At 44.4% G+C, this 20,191-nt stretch overlaps 1 protein-coding gene across 1 annotated transcript in view; it reads left to right on the top strand.

Moving 5' to 3' along the window:
• ALDH4A1 (aldehyde dehydrogenase 4 family member A1) overlaps nucleotides 1-20,191 on the top strand; it is a 229,373-nt gene that overhangs the window by 11,009 nt on the left and 198,173 nt on the right. The gene's annotated exons all lie outside the window — the stretch shown is intronic.

Genomic DNA, 20,191 nt, shown 5'->3' with positions numbered 1-20,191 from the left:
TTTATCTTACACAAACACTCGCGGTCCTGGAGGTTGAGTTTTGTGTACAGGTGAAGAATTTCTCAGACGCATAACCGTTTCCCCATGACCCTGCCCCCCAAAAAAAGAGGCGAGACCGAGCAGTTGCTGGAATATTAAGGATTCAGAGAATGAAGTACGCTGTGTCAGTGCTTTGAGAAACTTTAGGCTGAAGGCCAATTTACTTGCTCCGCGTTTACTGTCGCAATGGCGTTCTCTGTCTAGGGTCAAAGTACCTTTGCTTTGGGGCAGTCGTGCATGCTTTGCAAGGTGTAAAAATGACAGTAATTGGAACATCAGCAGCGCCTGATATGACGCAGTGGCCAAATGAGATAAGAAAATGGTGTCAGTGTCCCAGAGGATGACTAAAGGAGAGTGCTTGTTCCAGCTAGTGTGTCTAAGATGGCATGGTGCTGGCAAAGTATATGTTTACAGTCAGGATAGATTAGACGGGGAGGTGTCTGTAGTAGACTGACCAAGGCTTTGTCTGGCAGAGTGGCTTTAAAGTGGGATAAGTCACGCGCAGAATGGGAGGAGGTTAAGGTGGTGGTGTCCGGCAGACTGACTGTGTTTGTGTTGGCATGGTGTCGGAAGTGTACCTCACGAGGCGTGTGTCTGGAGAGTGGCCATGATGGAGATGGTGATTGTCATGCAGAGAAGACTGTGCTTGGCAGGCGGGAGAGTCTAGGTAGAGTATTTGAGTGCATGACACCGCCCTACAGTCGATATTGCCGTGGTGTTTGGTGGTAGGCACTTTCCGGCAGGCTGACCTAAATCAGGGGACATTCAGGCGAGTAGATGAGATTATTGTGGCTTTTGCACAGTCAGTCAAACTAATAATGTCTGGAAGAGTGGCTGAGATGCGTGTGTTGTGGAGCAGAAAGGTTGAGATGGGTCCGAGTGAATGAGGCATGGTGGTGTCATGAAGAGCCGCTGAGGCAGGGTGGTCTCTAGATTTTCTCATTTAGGTGGCGTTTTCCAGTTAAGTGCATTATTACCACATCTTTGGGGGGCAGCGGGGCTTTAAATGGGATGTAAAAAGTGGGGGTCTCTAAAAGGGTCATGGCCTTTATAATTATAGGTGTGGCTTAACCACGTAAACTAAATTTCTGTGATTCCCATAGTATGTCACCTGACTGGTATTTTGGTATCCCTCCGAAAATTCCGAAATTTAATTCAGTCTCTCAAACCATCATTGACCTTCCCTGGCGTCCAGGTTGTGAGCTGGTCAATTTCAAGGCTCTGTGCATGGCACACAAGGCTCTTCACAATGCTGGCCCTGAATTCTTCAGAAAGACCTTATAATGGTATAATCCCAAGCGCACACTTCGATCTACTGCAGCCAAAATGGTGGCCATCCCCAGTTTTAACAAAGCCCGCTGGGGTTGCGGAAGTTTCTCCATTGCCGCTTGCAAGCTGTGGAATTCATTGCCCCTTAGGCTTAGAGCACAAACTCAATTGCGTCAATTTAAGAAACTGCTAATAACTTGGTTCTTTGCACATTCTTCATCGCACTAGGTCTTCCTTCTGGACTTGGTGTCTGATGCTAGCGCCAAGACGTCTTCGGAGATCCGCGCACTCTATAAGTCTTTTTTTTACTGACTGACTTACTCTCTGTTATCACATCCAGATATAATAACACATCAACTGACCTACACCTAAAACTAGCCAGGACTATTTGCCTTGTCAATGATTGTGTGTGTGCGCGCTCCCTGGAGAGAAAGAAAGGATTGGATGACCATGTTTTCTGAGCACCTTTTTTACCCTCTGACAGGCACTGTGAGAACCTCTCACTGCCTTCAGCCTCTACTCCAGAGCTTTCAACCGAAGGTGACTCAGTGCAAACTATGCACTATCCAAGAGCAATATGCAGAATGGGACAACAAATACAAAAAAACAACATCCTGGGGATAGCTAACGCACTGATTGGAGTGTATGATTCAGTAAAACACCTGAAATATAAACGAGAACTAAATCACAGACATGGATTACCCCAACATGTATTACATTAATTGTTCAGAAATCGTTAGTGTTTTCCCAGTGAGGTTAAGGACATAAATATAGGCCCCGATGGGGATCCGTTTCAATGTCTGCTCTAAAATACTACCAGGTCTGTGACGTGAAGGGACCCGGCCCACTTAAAGCATGGGGGCTTTAAGTCAACTCGTAGCCGAAGATTGTCTGAGACCCCCAGGTGTTTCGCTTAATATGGAAATGAGTATACCCTATGTGCCTTGTTCTAATACTCTTTCACTATGGTGTGCTAACCACCAATAACCCTCTTCTGTCACATTCAGTGAGGGATTAGTGAATAACAATGGAACACAGAAAGTACTTTTGTGGCTTGTGACCCTCAAGACTCCCACACCCCCAAGGTGCCTCAGAAACAGTTGTTCAAGATCAGTATCAACTTCCCTAAAGTTTCATGTATCCATATTTTTGGACCAGCTTTTTTCTGCAGAATATCATTAACGACTATTTATTTAGGAAACAAATGTGGGACTATTTATTTATGCTATGCAGTTGTATACTGGAATCTGAGGTAGTTTACGTTACAGATTCTTATTACATGTTTAATTGTACTTAGGCAAGGCCGCCCTCAAAATCAGATTATCATATCTAGGGAAAGAAGGAGAGTGGGAACCCACCATGAGGGAAGAAATTAAAGTGCACAGCTGCTTTGCATTAATTCTTATAATAATCACATGAGCAGTTCTTATCCTTTAACTTCTGTGGACCCTCACTGGACCACTATTGGAAGCTGTGGGACCCTGCCCCAAACAATGTCTCTGATTTAAACCTCCGATAAAATGTACAATACTACAGAGCCAAGTAGACATCAAAGAAATCCATTAATTTACAAATATTTCCCTTAATTCGCAAGCAAAAACATACATAAAAATAAACATGTACATTTTAATGGGAAAGTTGGAGACTTTCAAAATGTTGTTTTGTTTATACAAGACAATACGATGTGCTGTACTGTTCATATCACGTTGCCTTTTTTGCTCCAAATGCATCCTCTCTTTCTGTTGGGGCATATTAGTGTTTTATTTGAAGCGACCAATCATCAATTCCACTGTTTGCTGTACTTCAACTACTCCCACAAATCAAGGTAATGATGCAAACTTAAATTTTAACCTCCCATTACAAATTCATTCCCATTTACAGAATGCTTTACATTTTTCAGTTTTATATTATGCTCATTTATGTGTATATACTTTATTAATCTGCTAATATTATAATATTTAATTTTCTTAACAATTGCGAACCCCCTGAGTAAGCATCTTGTTCCCATGTCACAGGGTAAGAATCGCCAAACTGACATATATCAAATTGATTAATACTAAATAAATATTCTTCCACTCTGGGCACTCACACGGTGTCTTATCAGTATTTTCAGTTACCAGGAGAGCAGCGTGACACTATTGAATTGCTAAGACTTCGATAATCATATATTGTTTGTGAAAGGAGGTAGCCTCTGGGTAGAGTTTGCTGCAGTTTTACTGTTAAAGGAAGTGCAACTCCTCTTCAAGAAAGATCAACTTTGCTAGTTAGTAGAGGGGCTGCGCAGAGACGCAGTTTTTCCTCCGCAAACTTGATTAGCATATTTATTTATGAGTTTTGAAAAATGATGGCTATGTAGCATTGATGCTGTTACAGAAAGATGAAGAGTCTGAAATGGCACAGGGAGAGTTACCGTCCATCTTGTGAAATATCCCTATTCCGTATCCCTTTAGTGCTGCATTGTCAGAGATCACCTGACTGGCTATCTGAAGAGTTCAGACTTCAGGTGTTTTCCGTGCAGGGTGTGGTTGTAGTGGTTGTGCTCTGCTCTGCTCGTAGGCTGGGGTGCAAGGCATTCCAGAGTTTTGGACCCTGGATACCCAGGGATATGTCTCTGGGCTTTTCTCATCTAAAGGTTTTTTTTTTTGGATAAGGTGAAGGTTCATCTTACAAAAGTTGCTAGATGAAATGGAACCTAAAATCTTACTGTAGTTTAGCGAAATGTTTTTTTTTCTACTTGCATTTTTTGTGAACATTTTATTTTGAAAGCAAAGAATCACCACTCTTGCTTTCAAGCTTCTGCAATTATTTGCATATAATCAGAGAGATTCTGGGATCATTATACATAGCCTCAAATTACTCAACTTTATACTGGAGCCACCGTCAGAAGTGCAGTCCGAGCTAACGACATTTACTTTGAGTGCTCATCCTAGTAATGAAAGCTTTGCATTCATGAATCATAAATACACGTTTGAATAGCATTAACACATGGGCAAACATTGCTTTAACTGTAGGAAATGCTCTTCCCTGACCCAAAATGTGGTACTGCTAACGGGCAGCCAAAGGGTTTGTGCTGCAGGGGGTTGGGCCTACTTGTCCCAAGGACAAAATACACAATAAAACTTGTTGCCCTTGATCCCAAACAATATGTCCCTGGCGTCGGGCTATAGGAATTCCACATCCCTGGGATGAGTGCAGAAAGTAATGTTTTCTCTGTGTCAATGCTGAAATGCTATTGAACCCTAATTCATTAAAGAGGGAACTGGGACAAGGTTTTATAATGATGCACATGCTATCCGATGTTAACTTGTATTTTTGGATGTTGGGTCTGAAATAATATATGGGCATAATATTGCCCCTTCGGGCACAAAATAGCAAATATACAGAATGAACATGTGTTCTTGTTTGGTGACATAAAACACACTCAATAAAAAAGTACTGTGGACTTCTAAATCATCCAGAAACCATTAGCCGGAGAATGCAAAATCAAGATAACCCCAAGCTGTAAAGGTCCAGCTACTGTGATGGCTGATTCCATTTCACCTAAAACGCATCACAAATTGAGGCTTACCCTAAATAAATTTGTCTTTACAATGTCCTCCGTCTTGTATTAACGTCATCAATATCACATGGTAATTGTTTTTGTTCTCAGCATTCCAAAATAAAGAACTAGAAAAACTATGCTAATAAACGGAGACCTTGCAAGGACAATTCAACTGTCCCAGGCTGACCAACATGACATTTAACTGATATATAGTAATAGCATTTTTTCTGTGGGGATGAGGTAAATTATAAAATACATTTTTGACAGATGACCGAGCATTCACTAAAACGCCAGTCAGTGTTGATGTGGGTCAGGGTGATATTCTCCTTACTGGGGCCAGCCTTGGCAGATTCTAAAAGTATGGTGAAGAAAACAAAGGCAAAATTGGTTCCTCACTGGAATATACATCTGCTGGTCAGATCCGGCAGCGAAATCTTGGTCCACCAGCGATTCACCCACTGATTATCTGCAGTGCCCCCTTTCAAAGGACATTATTTTGAGAACAGGAAATACCTCTGACCGAGAGAGGAGAAGATAAGGAAAGACCCTCACAATTCGAGGCCAGGCATGGCAAAAACATCCAGATAAAAAAAAAAAAGAATCAGTCAGTATTTGCAGAGAGTTGCACTGTCACCCCAGTGGGTATCTGGGTGCTAGGGTGCGAGATCGCCGTCAGGTCGACCAAGGCAGATCTGCAGTGCTGAATCTGCTTGACCTCTTGGAGGCATTTGATACCATCTCCCCAGCACGCATGACCCAGCAACTGCGGGGAGCAGGAGTCACAGGGAGGGCCCTGCAGCTTCTCCACTCTTTTATCACCTGCAGATCCCACACTGTCAGTTGTGGAGGCTTTAAAGCTAAGGACTTTGGCCTTCCTTGTGGGGTCTAGCAGAGATCTTCGCTCAGCCCCTCTCTATCCAGCCTTTACGTGACCCCCCCCCCCCCCCCCCTGGCAAAACTGGTGAGATCATTCGGGTTCCACATGCTCTCCTACGTGGATGACACACAAATCATTGCCTCCATATCCAATGATTTGCCATCTGTTGCCCATAAGTTCAATCTCTGAATGACCAGCATCATACGCTGGATGAATGACAATTCATTAAAAACCAATGCAGACAAAACCGAGGTGCTAGTTTTTGGACAACAGAACTTCATCTGGTCCACTGCCTGGTGGTCCGCAGATTGCGGTCCCCTTCCGGTTCCGGTCAATGCTGCTAAAAACCTGGGGGTCCTCTTTGACTTGGGCCTGTCCTTCGTTCGATGCCCAGGTGAACCGCACAGTCATCACCTACTTCTACATCCTTAAAATCCTGAGGAGAGCACTGCCATACATCTCTACGAAACTTTACCGGCCCACTATCATCGCACTAGTCACCTCCCGGTTGGACTACTGCAACGCTCTGTACCTTAACATCAGCTCAGGCTCCCTGAATAAGCTTCAGGTGGTAAGGCTGATACTTAACATCCCAAAGTATCAGTCAGCCAGGGAAGGATTCCAAGCCTTTCATTCGCTTCCCGTCAGGAAGCTCATCTCCTTCAAGGCTCTGAATCTGGTGTACAAGGCAATGCATAGTAACAGGTCATCCTATCTAAAAACTATGTTTCAGTGGTACACTCCAGGTTGCACCTTTAGATCCTCGTCTCTTAAAAAACTGGTAATCAAACTGGCCAGATTTTTCAGGTCCAAGTGGGGTGGCCACTCCTTCTCGGTGGCAGCCGAAAAACTCTAGAACTCTTTGCCCCATTCCCATCTCCAAGGCGAACTCTCTTCCGGTCTTTAGGAAGCACTTAAAGACCTAGTTATTTGCCTCCTAGCGAGTTGTTGGTGCTGTCACGTCTCCCTGTTCGCTTAGCGCCTTGACACCAGCTGGTATAAGTGCACTTTATAAATACTATCCTATCCTACTACCCTAAAAAGCCAGGTCTTGAGGAAACAGCAGGAAGAGGGAAGAAACAAGTAGAAAAAGGCAAAACAAAGGGCAGAAAAACGAGCGAGCAGAAAAGGCAAAACAGAGGGCAGAAAAACGACCAGAAAAAGGCGAAACGGAGCAGAAGGGGGCAAACAGAGGGCAGAAAAGCGAGCAGAGACAGCCAAACAGAGGGATGAAAAATGAGCAGAAAAAGCAAAACTAAGGGCAGACAAATAAGCAGAAAAGAAAAAACAGAGCAAGAAACGTGCAGAGGAGTCACAAACAAAGGGCGGCAGGTAGACCGGCAACAGAGGGTAGCGGATTGCAGGCAAGCTGGACTGGAGAACTCTCGCAGGGGGAGCTGGCACAAGTATCTACTCCAAAGTGAATAACTTGAAAACGAAAGTCCAGGCACTTAAGGTTTAAAGAAAAAGAATAGAAAGAACCTAAAATAATGTGAATTTAAAGTTCAGCCACCCTTCAAAACACCTTCATAATACTAGGGCCGTAGAAACTGTAAAGCACAGAATTTAAACTGCTGTCCACTTCATATAGTGAAGCAAGGGAAAACATGTTACATTTAGTACATCATCTTATTAGTAGATACCAGTCATTTTTCTGTTAAGTACTGGACTGTTTTTTTTTAACAAAATAATTAGTTCAACAGTTGTTTTTAGGTCGAGCCTGGGCAGCGCATGCGCTGCTCTGCGAGGCATGCTGTATTCTGGTATGGACTTGAAGCTACGCCCATTGTCCGCCCATATTTTTTATTGGCTTGTGTCATTGTCCTTTGGAAACTGTGGCTTTTCATTGGTCAATAGGCTTAGTAGTCCCTCTTAAGTTCCGCCTTGACTCATTTTGTTACTTTCCATGAGGACACCCCCTGTTACATGTGTTATTACTCGGTAGGCTATAATATAATTACAGCCTTCGAGCACTATTTGCTTACATGGGTTTCTCCTGCCTGCTGCCCCCATCGCTTTAATTTACTTTTTATTTTTTCATAGCATGGCACGCCACGCTTATACAATTGCGACTGTGCCTTTTGGTTTATTTGCGGCACCCAAAGCGGCTGCATGTGTTTTTAAATTTTTTTTTTTTTTTTTACTGTTGTTTAACTTTTAATCTTATAACAGCCCCATTCTGCACTTCCATTTAAATGGCGGGCTCGCCCCTTTCCTTAGGCGAGCCGCGTCAAAGGAAAGGGGCGCAGCCGCCATTAGAGTGAAACCGCAGCATGGGTCGGTTTTACAAAAAAAGCATTTGTTTGTCAAGTTGACAAGCAAATGCTTTTTTTTTTGTAAAAGCGCCCCATACCACGTTTTCACTTTATTGGCAGCCGTACCCCTTTCTTTAGACACGGCTTGTCTAAGGAAAGGGATGCGGCCAACATTAAAGGGAAAACGCGGCTTGGGCGCTTTTACAAACAAGCATTTGCAATGCAATAGGTCTTGCTTTTACAAGAGTTTGGTAAATGCGAGACCTATTGCATTGTAAATTCTTGTTTAAAACAGCAAATACATTATTAAAGCACAAACCCACATACAGTTGTTAAGTAAATTGTCTGAGTGTCTCGAGCCTATCTAGGGCTGAGCGGGGCCTTTCTTATGCTTAGCAGTTCTTTTCTGTTGCCGAGCAGGGCCAGTCTGTGGATGAGCATGACCTGTCTGTGGATGAGCGGGCTTGTTTGGCTTTGCATAGGACCTGTTTGGGGCTGGGTGGGGGGGCTGAGTGATGGCCTGTCTGAGGACGAGCGGGGTCCTTGTCTGGTGCTGATCTGGATCTGGCCTGTCTTGAGCAGTGCAGAGCTTGGTTTAGTTGTTCAGAGCTTAGTCAAGAGCAATTGAAAGAATGCCAGGTGTGGTAAAGGGCATGTACAGCCTTGTAATGGGGCAAAGCATTGTTGAATAATCTCAGAATGCCTGTAGTGGTGTGCAGAGCCTGTGCGCGTATAAATAGAAATGTGCAAAGTGGAGTCAAATTGTTCAGAATGGCTCGAGTCCAAGGTCGGCTTAAAAACTATGACTGGTTCGAGGCGTTATTTTAGTGAGTTTGAAACTCTAGCTTTCAAAAAGTTGAGACAGGCTTCACCAATGTAAATGAACTAAGTCTGTTGGCTTACTAGCAAAACTTTCTTAATTTATGAAACTGACACTCTGTGTAAATATATACACAAGATTATACACAATACAGGTTTACCCGTCAGTGGGGATGGGGAAGGAGATCAGCTGCTCTGTTGTGGATGGCACCTGTCTAGTGGAGTGACCATGCTGGCTGGTGTTTCACACAGCACCTGAGATATGGTAAGTCGCTAGGGGAACACATGGTGACACCTGGCAGAACAGCCGGGGCTGCGGCTGCAGACTGGGAGTATTACAGTAACCAGGACAGTGTTGAGAAGAGCTTCTGTGGGAGAGCTAACCATTTTAGATACCAGTTCTTCGTAAGAGATCCATGCATCTCCATATTGTTTCTCCACAGAGAGTGATGTCCCCTTCTTGCTGGTTGAATTGCCTTTTATAAAAATACAAAATAAATTAAAAAAAGAAGCCAGGAGCCTTCCAGTCACTGTACGGACACTGAAAGCAGGAGAAGGCATCACAGCTCATGTATTCACTGCCTTGTGTTCTCTGATGAGAAAAGCTCCCTGTCAGCTTTCAAACATTGACACTCACCAGAGATGAGGGAACAGAAGTTGGGTTACTCTTCTGAGTCTCCAGCATATGACGACAGCTTCAGAGACACGATCTGGCCTCGGGGGTTCCTTTTACCAACGTCCAACAGAAAATCCGCTAAGAACCTGGGGGTGTGGTTCGAGGATAACCTTTCCTTTTCCACCCAGGTAAAGAAGCTCTCCGGCTGCTGCTTTGGCCTCCTTAAAACATTAAGGAGCTTTCTACCTCTTCTCCCCAGGCCTGCCAAAGAGACGGTCCTCCTTGCCTTGATCCTTTCCTGATTGGACTACGCCAACGCTTTGTATGTTGGCATCCCTGGATACTCTTTGAATAGACTCCAGGTCATTCAGAATGTGGCCTCCAGGCTTCTGCTAGGAATTGCCAAGAGTAGTAGTGTGCGCTTATATCTCCGCACACTCCATTGGCTTCCCGTGGCCGATTGGGTCAAATTCAAATCCTTGGTGATTGCCCATCTTGCCCTCCATGGTCATGGTCCCCCTTATTTGCAGATGCTGTTCTACTTCTATGTCCCACTGAGACAACTACGCTCATCAGGTCTTCTCTTAGCTACAGTGCCCCGCTTCATGCGCCACAAGATGGGCGGCTGCTCTGCGGCCATTAAGACTGCCCAGGCTTGGAATGCTCTTCCGTTTCTTTTGCGCAATACCCAAGACCCGTTAGCCTTCAAGAAACTTTTAAAAACCTACCTCTTCCCCTAGTGACAGTTAGGTAACCCCTCTTGGACGCGCGCTGGGACACTCCTCAGAGTAGCTGTGCACGTTATAAGAGTATGTAACATAACATAACATGTCTTGGGGTGGATGAGTGCACTGGAGGCCCAAATCACAAAAGTAAACTTGGACCTTAAGTCTAAGGTTAGACCTGAAGTCTAAGGGCCCGATTCACAAAGGTAAACTTGGACTTCTAGAACTTCCTTCCACTCTTCTTCCCTAAGTGCACAATTTAGCACAGATCAGACAGCACAGGCACACTTTTAATCCTGATCTCATTAGAGCTCCCCAGGATATCCAGACACAGGCATGCAAGACAAAAAATATACAGTAAAACTATTTTTACCACGGACATAGGTCAGATCACGTTAATGCTCTTTCAGATGTTATTGCCACCTGGTGATGCATGGTGTTACCCTGGATTTAGACTTAAGTCTAAGTTTACCTTTGTGAATTGGGCCCAGGGTGGCTAATATAAACCCCTCAGACAGCCAGGTAGTACAACAGCCTTCCTGCTAAATCCCAATAAGTTAGAAACATGTCAGTGGTTGCTTCCTCTCTGGTTCAAAGGGGTGGTGGCCTGACAGTCAATGCTGGGCTTTCCTTGTTAGAGTAGGACAAGGCTCGATTGGCTTATGGTTAGTGGCGGTCTATGAAGTCACAGTGAGCAAAAACTATGAATTGTAATGCACCACAGGGTAAGTATGAACAGCTGAGATTAAGCTAAGCTTTCTTCCCATCCCCTTTTCGTTTTTCTTTGTATAGAGTGGCAGTGTTTGATTGCTTTTGTTTTCAGTGAACTAAATGGAAAACTTGGTAAGATTTTGAGTTTATTTGTAATTTCCCCCGTTCGATGCGTCGGACGTCCGAGGGCCGTCCGACGCACCAGTGCTCATGTGGGTTGGACGGCTCCCGGCTGTCCTCGCACATGGCACAGGGAATCATTTCCTTTATCCCCCAACAGCCGCGGGAGCTGGGGAAGAGTTTCCCCAGCCCCCGAGGCTGCCTGCTTTGTTTCCCTGAAATGATGATCAGCACGCACGTAGCGCTGACGTCATTTCAGTGAAACCAGAACTGAAATGAGCCAAGAGGCTCATTTCAGTTTAGCTTTCTACGTGCTCAGAAATGTGAGGAAAATGTGTTTTTTGACAAAGTTTGAGGTTTGCAATGGATTCTGGGTAACAGAACCTGGTGAGAGTCAGGCAAGTCACCCCATCCTGGATTTCCCTGGGTGTCTAGATTTAAAACATGTATAGGTTTGCTAAGTTTCCCTAGGTGCCGGCAGAGCTAGGGTTCAAAATCTACAGCTAGGCACTTTGCAAAAAAAGGGTCAGTTTTCACTGTAAAAATAAAGTGTATCCACATTGCGTTTTGAGCCGTTTCCTGTCGCTGGCACAAGGCCTACCCACACAAGTGAGTTACCAATTTTATCGGGAGACTTCGGGTAACACAGAATTGTAGAGCAACTATTATTACCTATTGACTTTCGATGCATTTCTGCCTTCCAAATGAAAGACAATGTGTAAAAAAGTAGTCACTTTGAAAAATGTCCTATAATTCTCATGCTAGCATGGGTACTCGCAGTTTCGAAAATGTGCAAATAGCTACTGTTTCTAAACTATATTTTGTTCCAATTTCAGAATTACATAGGTGTCTTTCATACCGATTTTTCACTGTATATATTTTCCAAAATGAATTGCTATATACCTGATACATAATCAAAAACCATTGCAAGACGCTGCTCAGTTATTGGCTCTGGGTTCGTCGGTTTCTTGGTGAACCTACAAGTCCTATATATCCCCACAACCAGAAAGGTCCAGCTGATGTAACGGTATATTGTTTTCAAACATCTGTCATAATTAGAAGAAGTTACAGGTGAAAATTCTGGCACACATGGCTGTTTTTTCCAACTCATTGGCAATTTTTCCTTTTACCAACTGTTAGTTTCTATAAAGAAACCTTGAAGGATCTGCACAAATGACCCCTTGCTGAATTCAGAATTGTGTCTACTTTTCTAAAATGTATAGCTTTCCAGGATCCATTATTGCTTTCATACTCATTTCTACCATTAACTGGAAGAAGGTTGAAAGCACAAAACATAGCAAAAATAGGCTATGTCCCAGTAAAATTCCAAAACTGTGTAAAAAATGTTGGTTTTGACAAAGGTCTGTAAGTCCCTGAAAGCTGGGAAAATGGTGAATTCAGCCCCACAAACCTTTTGTAGATACCATTTGCAGGAGAAAAAAAACAGACGCTTTCATTTACAGCACTTTTTTCCCATTTAAAAAAAAAAAAACAATGTAGCTATATTTTGGCTAGTTTCTGGGTCCCCTCCAAGGAAATCCACAAACCCTGGGTACCTTAAGAATCCCCGTGATGTTGGAAGAAAAGGACCCAAATTTGGCGTGGATACCTTATGTGGTCAAAAAGTTACAGGGGCCTAAGCACGTACTACCCCAAATAGTCAAAAAAAGGCTTAGCACAGGGAGGGAAAAGGCCCAGCAGCGAAGGGGTTAAACCACGTTATAATGCTCAGGAAACCTTGCTTGGAGTCTTGTGCTGCATCACTTCCTAAAATGTTTCTTTCTAAATTTCTTTATGCAGAGCTTATTCGCTTTGTCCTGTTTGGTGAGTTGCCCAAAACCTGAACTACAGGGTTTAATTTTGTTCGGCTCCATGGTTTGGGCCGTGAAATGAGCGGGGTCTTGTGACTTTAGCTCTCACAGTGGATCTGATTGGGTTCTGATGAGTGAGGGAAGTTCTTAGGTTGCGCCTTCACATAATCAGTCCTTGGTTACTCATTGTGGGTGCCCTGGCTCCATCATTGATTTAACTGAGTGAAGGTTTTTGGGGTGGTAAGTACGGTCTCTGCGTCAGCACTGACCTCCTCTACTGCTGAGCACCATTTCACCTTAGTGCCAAGTGAGATGGAAGTTGCTGAACTGAAGAATGTTGTGGCAGCATACATCTAGAATTCCAAACATTTTGGTTGAAGAGTAATCTATTAACATCACGCTCAGCAGGTAGCGTGCACTTTGACCAGACAAACAGTGCGTTGGCTATAGTTCCCCGCTCCGCATCTGCTGTTGTCTCATAGCTGCAGGTCAACACCTGCAACTGGATGGGTGATTAGTGAATGTTTCCCAGAGGGAAGTGAGGCAGGTGGGTGGCAGAAGGAATGCCTGTGTACAGGATACTGAACTGGGTGAAAGTGAAGTTCAGGGTTGTAGAGTCTGTAGGTAGAGCTCCCTAAATCTCATTCTTGAGCCATCTGAGATGCTGGGTGCAGTTTATACAGCAGTTGAGAGATCTGCCAGAGGAAACGGAATTGCAAAATTAGAAAAAAGTCTATGGTTCATAGATTAGAAAAAGGTCTATGGTTCATAGATTAGAAAAAGGTCTATGGTTCATAGTACCGTGTTGAAGGGGGATTTATGGAAGTCATGACTATAATAGTACAGGGGCAAATGCATTCTGAGATGGCTGGCAGAGGTCTTGGGGAGGTCTTTATCAGAGGGTACAGGAATCCGAGGCAGAATGTGATTTAACACTGTCAAATAAAGTCTTAATTGTGGTGTAGTGCGCCCAGTTCGCCCCTAAGTCTACCAAAGCCAATGGACTTGCTACCCTATTGATAGGTATGCCCCTATTCACATCAGAGAAGTGATTGGTAGAGGAATTGAAAAACGTGTGAAGGTGACCACACTAGCACATTCAGATGCTAACAGTGTCACTATGTTGGGACCAGTCAATAATGGTGTTTTGCCCTTTACCCTCCCTGTGGGTAATCTAACTTCACTCTGTAGAAGCTTGGTGCCAGGGGTGGTCTCTTTTTTGTGGGCTCCTGGGCAGCAACAAATTTAGAATTCAAAAATAAACATCGAAAAAACATACTTCTTAAGGTTTTACCCCTAACCCATAAAGCCTAGCTCAAATGTAAAATAAAGGGGTGTTCCATTCTGGAATTACGTTCTGCTTGATGCTTTCCAGCGGTATCAATGTTCTTTTGAGTTATTGGTATGAGCGATATCACCGCTGTCGTTCTTTTCTCCTATGGCAGTGAATTACAAGTCAGAGTCCAGTTGTTTGAGGGATCACTTCATTCTCTTAGACCCCTCTAGTTACTTGCTCCCTTGCTTTTGTTGTTACCTGCCTCTCACCACAGTGTCCATAGACTCTCATGGCCCCCTTGCGTTCGGCGCTGCCTGTCAGGGGCTAACCCCAAGAAGTAGTGGCCACTGCCTGAGTCGTTGCTCTACTTCAGAGTCTTCTGTCCACTTGTTAACAAGACAGCAATTCAATGGCAGGAGAAGGGAACTGAGACTTGAAAAACGTCCCGACATTCCTTCAAGCTGAATCTGGCACTGTGCTTTCAGTGCGGCTCTAATACTAGAGGCTGCAGGTTCCTTTCTCTGCCTTCCAAACAACCTGCTGCTCCCTGGAACATGCACAGCATCTCAGAAGGATAGGACACCTGGCCTACCCGTGTTATGAGTCCTCTTGTTTATTGGTCTTGGTCAAGCGGGGACTAGAGGGACACTACTAGATTTCCAGCATGAAAGACCATGAAATGGGCACCTGCAATCTGTAGCACGGGGCAGGCCAGGTGTTCTATCCTTCTGTCGCCAGTAGCGCAAGGGTACAGGGACGTAGGATCTGTGTAGGGAACCCTAACAGACAAGTTATTAAACCTTTGTCTCATTCCACTTAGGTAATGGAATATAGGGAAGACAGTGATGTTGGATGGGTCTTCTGGTCCTGAGGAATGACCACAGGTGTATAATTACCAGATAAGGGGGCCTGAAAAATGTCGACCCAGTTAAGGCATGTATTGGGAAAGCCTTTTTGAAAATAAAGTAGTCACGGGAATACCTGCCCTGTTAAAAGTTTAACAGATTTCTTTCACAACCCTTCCAAACCAAACAAGCATTGGCATAGCCAATAGGTCTCGCCTTTGGGACCTTTTAAGTGTTTAGCCATGCAACAGTTGCATAACTAAATATTTATAAGGTCCCAAAAGCGAGCCGTGAAAGTTAAAGTGATAGCGATCAAACATCAAAGCGGCCGTGCGGCCCCAAAAGTGTAAGTAATCGCGGTAAAGCGCAGCGCGCGCGCCCGCGCTCATGCACTGTAGCTCTAGGCTGGCCTGGTAGCACTTTTTGGACCCCTCTCAATAAGTCTCGCCAGATCAGCGCATGCGCTGGGTCAGGCGAGACCTAAAAAGCCTGTAGATGAGACTACCCTCCACTAGTATGATGCTGGCGAAGGAGTGCACCTGCAAGGAAGCATGCCACCTAGTGTGGGTGAAGGGTTGCATATTTTTAAGAAATATTTTTTGTTTGAATTTGACACAGTTGAGAGGGTCTATTGACCAATCAGGACTCGAAAAATCATAAAATGTTAATAGACCTGCAGATTTAGTGACTTAAAAAATCTACTCAACCTAATTGTAATGCTCTTTACCCATAAACTGTTTTTAAATGATGTGATCCTGGACAAATATTTTAATACTCTGAGCTGCCATTTTCTTCATTATCACATATGAGAGCACCTTCAAATATGCAAGTTGAGCATGTCTGCTGTACAAAAAACTCTTTTGTTTGATATTAAGGGCTAAACCTTTGCTCCATATGTAATACAAATCCAGCCACATATAGGATACACATGACCCCTGACTTGCCTCTTAGCTCAATAACCACATTGTCATCAGAGGCGGTGCGTCGGTTTGGGCGTTGCCCCCCCCCCCCCCCCAATTAAATGCAAGTAAAGCCCTAAACATTTTAGGACTTTTTATGCATTTCTGCTGCGGGCCGGTTTCAGTGTTCGGCATGAGGAGGCAGATCCCTTGAGAATCCTCCAGTGCGGGGCTGAGGGGGTGGGGCATATTATTGACTGACAGGAGACACCATCTGAGTCAGAGGTGCCCCAGTACGCATGTTGGATTGGACGGCGGCCTCTCTCCAGCCAGCCCGACATGCGCACGGAGCCCCGCTCAGAGTCTTCCCCCTGCATGTCCTGGAGCTCGGGGTGACTCATAGGCGCAGCGCCGGGGCTCAGTAATGAGCGCTGCTGTCACCTGCCCCAACCAATCCAGGCGCTGCTGTAACAGCAAGAGCAGTGTCTGTATTGGCTACAGCCTGGTATGCCTGACGCTGGCGGGTGGCAGCATGCACTGGGAGGTGGGCTTCTCCTCGCCCCTCTCGTACCTGCTGGATCTGGGCTAGAGAGCGGAACCAGAGTTCGCTGTCGCTGATCTGGTACGGAGGTGCGGCAAAGTAGCCGTGCGCCACTTCCTTCTTCCATGGGGACATTGTCGCCTTCCCATCGCAGAATCCTGGCAGCACCTTGTCAGGGCTGGTCACCTACTCCTGGTGAAAGAACCCCCTCTACCTGACCAGGCGTGCGCTGCTGGTGGCCGCCGCATACCTTCTCCATGAGCTGCTGACATCAGGTGAGAGGTGGCTGCATGGACACCGGGTATGTAGGGTGGGAGAAAAGGCGGGCTGCGGTTTAGGAGGGTGAAGAGGAGACTGTCCTGTCAGCAACTCCACCGTTCTGACAGGCCCGGGCTGTGTTTTTACTAATGTGTGTGAGGTCTTGCAAGTCGACGATTTGTGCTTGCTCGTGATGCCCGGGAATTGTCTTAGGAAGGGACTGCCTTGCGTTCTCTGAATAGACGCTATCATCTACCATCTAGTAACACACTGCCTGACCTCCACTACAAATCTCCCAAAAAATGAGACGTTGTTTGCAGTTTCATTTTCAACACTATCAAACGTTTTGCAGTCTGTGTACTTTTCAGTCAGTGCTGTGAAAATAGTTGTTACCAGCGTGGCAGATTTTGACTTAAGAAAAGTATATTCTTCTCTGCTTTCTTGCGAACGACCTTGATTTAGCTACGATAATTTTAATGACCAGCCTCTGAAACTGTCTAGGATTAAAATGTCGGCTGTCTTGGATTTGCTGTGACTACCTTAAGACACCAAGGGCTGCAGTTAGTGAAAAACGTCAAGGAGATGTGTAAGGCATAATGCTCGATGAAGGGAAGGAAAGGGTTATGTCAATCTTGCCAGATTTCCAAAATTAGCGCAACCACTTACTAAGGGCTAGTAAATATCCAAAGAAGACAAGTAAATGTTTCACTGCAACCAATTAAGTTCAGTGGATGGTTTTAGATATTTAATTAAAGACCAGTGAAATATGTGAATCTGTTTGTACGAAAACATGACCTACTGTGAAATGCCCCATTAAATAATAGTAAAATAGCCTACCATTTATTCAATGCCGTTGAAGTGGTGGACAACGCAGGCAGCCCTATAGTTAATTATGTCTTAAATTAGCAGCACATTAAAATGTTAAAACTGTAAATAAGGTGCCTCAGTGACTGATTGCATTGCTTTGTAATCTTCCAGCATCTTCATAAACTTTCTAAGCAAGGGATCATATTCCAAAAGTATGCATTTATTTTGAATGTTTAATACATATTCCAGAAAATATTAACTATACAATGTTATTGCAATGCTCTTGATATAAAAGTAATTTACTGCAAACTACAGCACATGGTGATGCTAGGAGTGACTAAGTGACCCTTCAGCAAAACATCAATCTTTCACAATTTGCCCCTCGCAAGCCTTCCTTATTTATCAGACTTGCACGCTTCGCCATTCATCCCAAACTTTTATGCCTCACCACTTTGAAATGTCACTAGCCGCCATTGATTGTCATCAGGGCAAGGGCTAGAACGTTTCTCAAATCATGTTGAAAACGATCACTTTTAATAAATACATAACTAAAGAGCTAAGTTGCAGGACACTGTAATTTGCAATCACGAGATATTTGATTGAAATGGCCCAGAATTTCCCACTGACAAGCGGTTTTACTGAGAAAACTATATAGTGTACAAACAATAATGTTTGGAAATTGAGTTTCTGCAAATATTTGTCATTTTCACGTCCAGTAAAGCGTTCTGATTTGTTTTGCTCCCATTTAAATCTTTGTCTTCATCACATGTCTGAATTACAAAAAGATTTGATTTCGTACTACCTGACATGTTCTGAAATATTTGTACTTATACAAGCTTTTTAAATGTTGTGTGTTAGAAAAATGAATTCTTAACGCCTTTTTGTTTCACGATGATTGTCAGACAGCTCACTTGACAAAAATCTCTAACTGTAGTAAATGAAAGAAAATGAAAACACTATTTTCCATGACAAGATAAGCAGCAATCAGTAAAAGACAAATTGACATTTGACCCCTGTCCTTGAACAGACAGCAAATGTGTCAAGATAAAAACAAGATTTAAAGGCATCTTTATTGCTCATTCATTTTATGAATGAACAGAACACCTGTTCCTTTCTATCTTAAGTTCACTTCCAGAATGGACCAGTAGGACCTAAAAATAGCTCCACCTGATAAAGTCTGACTCGCCATAGCGAGTGGGTGAGAAGATTTTTCAAGGCCTGCCAATGAGTCAGACATTAAAATAATAATTATGTTAAAGGAACCACAGGAGAAAATGTGTATCTTAGGTTCAAGACAAGCCTACCAGTCTTTGATGGGAGATTATGGTTGTCCCATGCCAATAGTTCCTGTGGGTGTACCATGCCATCGGCTGTTACTATGGTTGTCCCATGGGAGTGGTTGTCCCTTTAGTTGTACTGTGCCACTTGATATCTCAGTTGTTTTTCTCTCTCATGCCATGCAGCTCAGGACCTGATTTACAGAAAGCGGTCAGCTTACTGAAAACCATAAACTGCCAGGGGCGGCTCCTCCATGTGGGCGGAGGAGCGTTGCCTCACTGCTTTCTCGCAGAAGGGTTTGGTTGGGGGTGGGCTGGTGGGCGGTCCTGCAACAAGGCAGGGGAGGAGTGGCAGGCCCAATGTTGCGGGCCCTTACTGTTTGGTCGGCCCACCCCCCCACTTGAGCGCCCCCCCCGTGACCCCACCTCATCTGCCCTCCCCCGCAAGTTATGCCGGCTGTGACTGTATACTGCATGCCTATCTCTCACACCTCATCCATCATCCACCACTCTGTTAAGCTTCCACACCCCAGAACCCGATAGCTGCACCTCGGTGGTCATCATGCACAACATACAAAAACTTCATCTCTTAGGATAGCAAAACAAAGACAACAAGCTTCCAGCCACACACCGTAGGTGGTGTAGGCAGCCTATGTAATACAGTGATTGTCCCATGCTAAGGCCTGTTCCTCTGGGTGTACCCTGCCGTTGATTATTCCTATGAGTGTTATATTGCAATTTAGCATTCCTACCTAATTTCCTTTTCAAGTGTGATTTATTTCATACAACTCTTTTTTCTGTTTGTTCCATCCATTTGTTCATGCTTATATTCCTCATGGTTATTGCAGTAGACACCCAATCCCAGTGTGTACGCCTACCGTTCCCATCCACTGTGGATGAATGTGGCTTTAGTGGGATAGAGGTGAATAAGGACTTGGATTACAAAATGCTTAAGTCTTTGTTAAATCTGAGCTGATACTGCTGCATTTGAGAATCTGACTTTGCTTTATTTCCACAGCGAGGTCCCAGTATGAGGAATGTTTTGTTTTCTGTAGATGTTCTTTGGTTACTTAAGCACCTTTAGAGTTAACTTCTTGGCTGAGTGTGGCTGTAAGAGGTCTGTAACTAAGGGTTTAATTTAGATATTGGTGGACGGCAGGGCACAATCTGCCAGGGCTGGGAACAGCAACCAGCCCTGGCAGATTGTTGCTCGACCAGCCCTAGGAGCAGGGGGCATGGGGGGTTGAGTGGGGTGCTAGTAACCAGCCACAAAACTGCCCCTAACGGCCAGAAAACCGACCCACCGGGGAAACGCACGGCCAGTCCGGTGACGGATATCCCACCCGCCGAAATATAAATCCCATTATATCCTATGGGTTTTATATTGCGGCGGGCAGGTTATCCATCACCGTTGTGACAGAGTAACCTGTCTGCCAAGATCTAAATCAAGCCCTAAGTTTTCTTTTCTAAAGACCTTTCAGTGTGTTATGACAAATACAATTCAA

This window comes from Triturus cristatus, chromosome 1_2 (genome assembly GCF_964204655.1).
Source record: "Triturus cristatus chromosome 1_2, aTriCri1.1, whole genome shotgun sequence".
In the NCBI taxonomy this organism is placed as follows: domain Eukaryota; kingdom Metazoa; phylum Chordata; class Amphibia; order Caudata; family Salamandridae; genus Triturus; species Triturus cristatus.
Note: the sequence above shows the minus strand (reverse complement) of the source record. Positions and strands in the feature narration are given on the sequence as shown.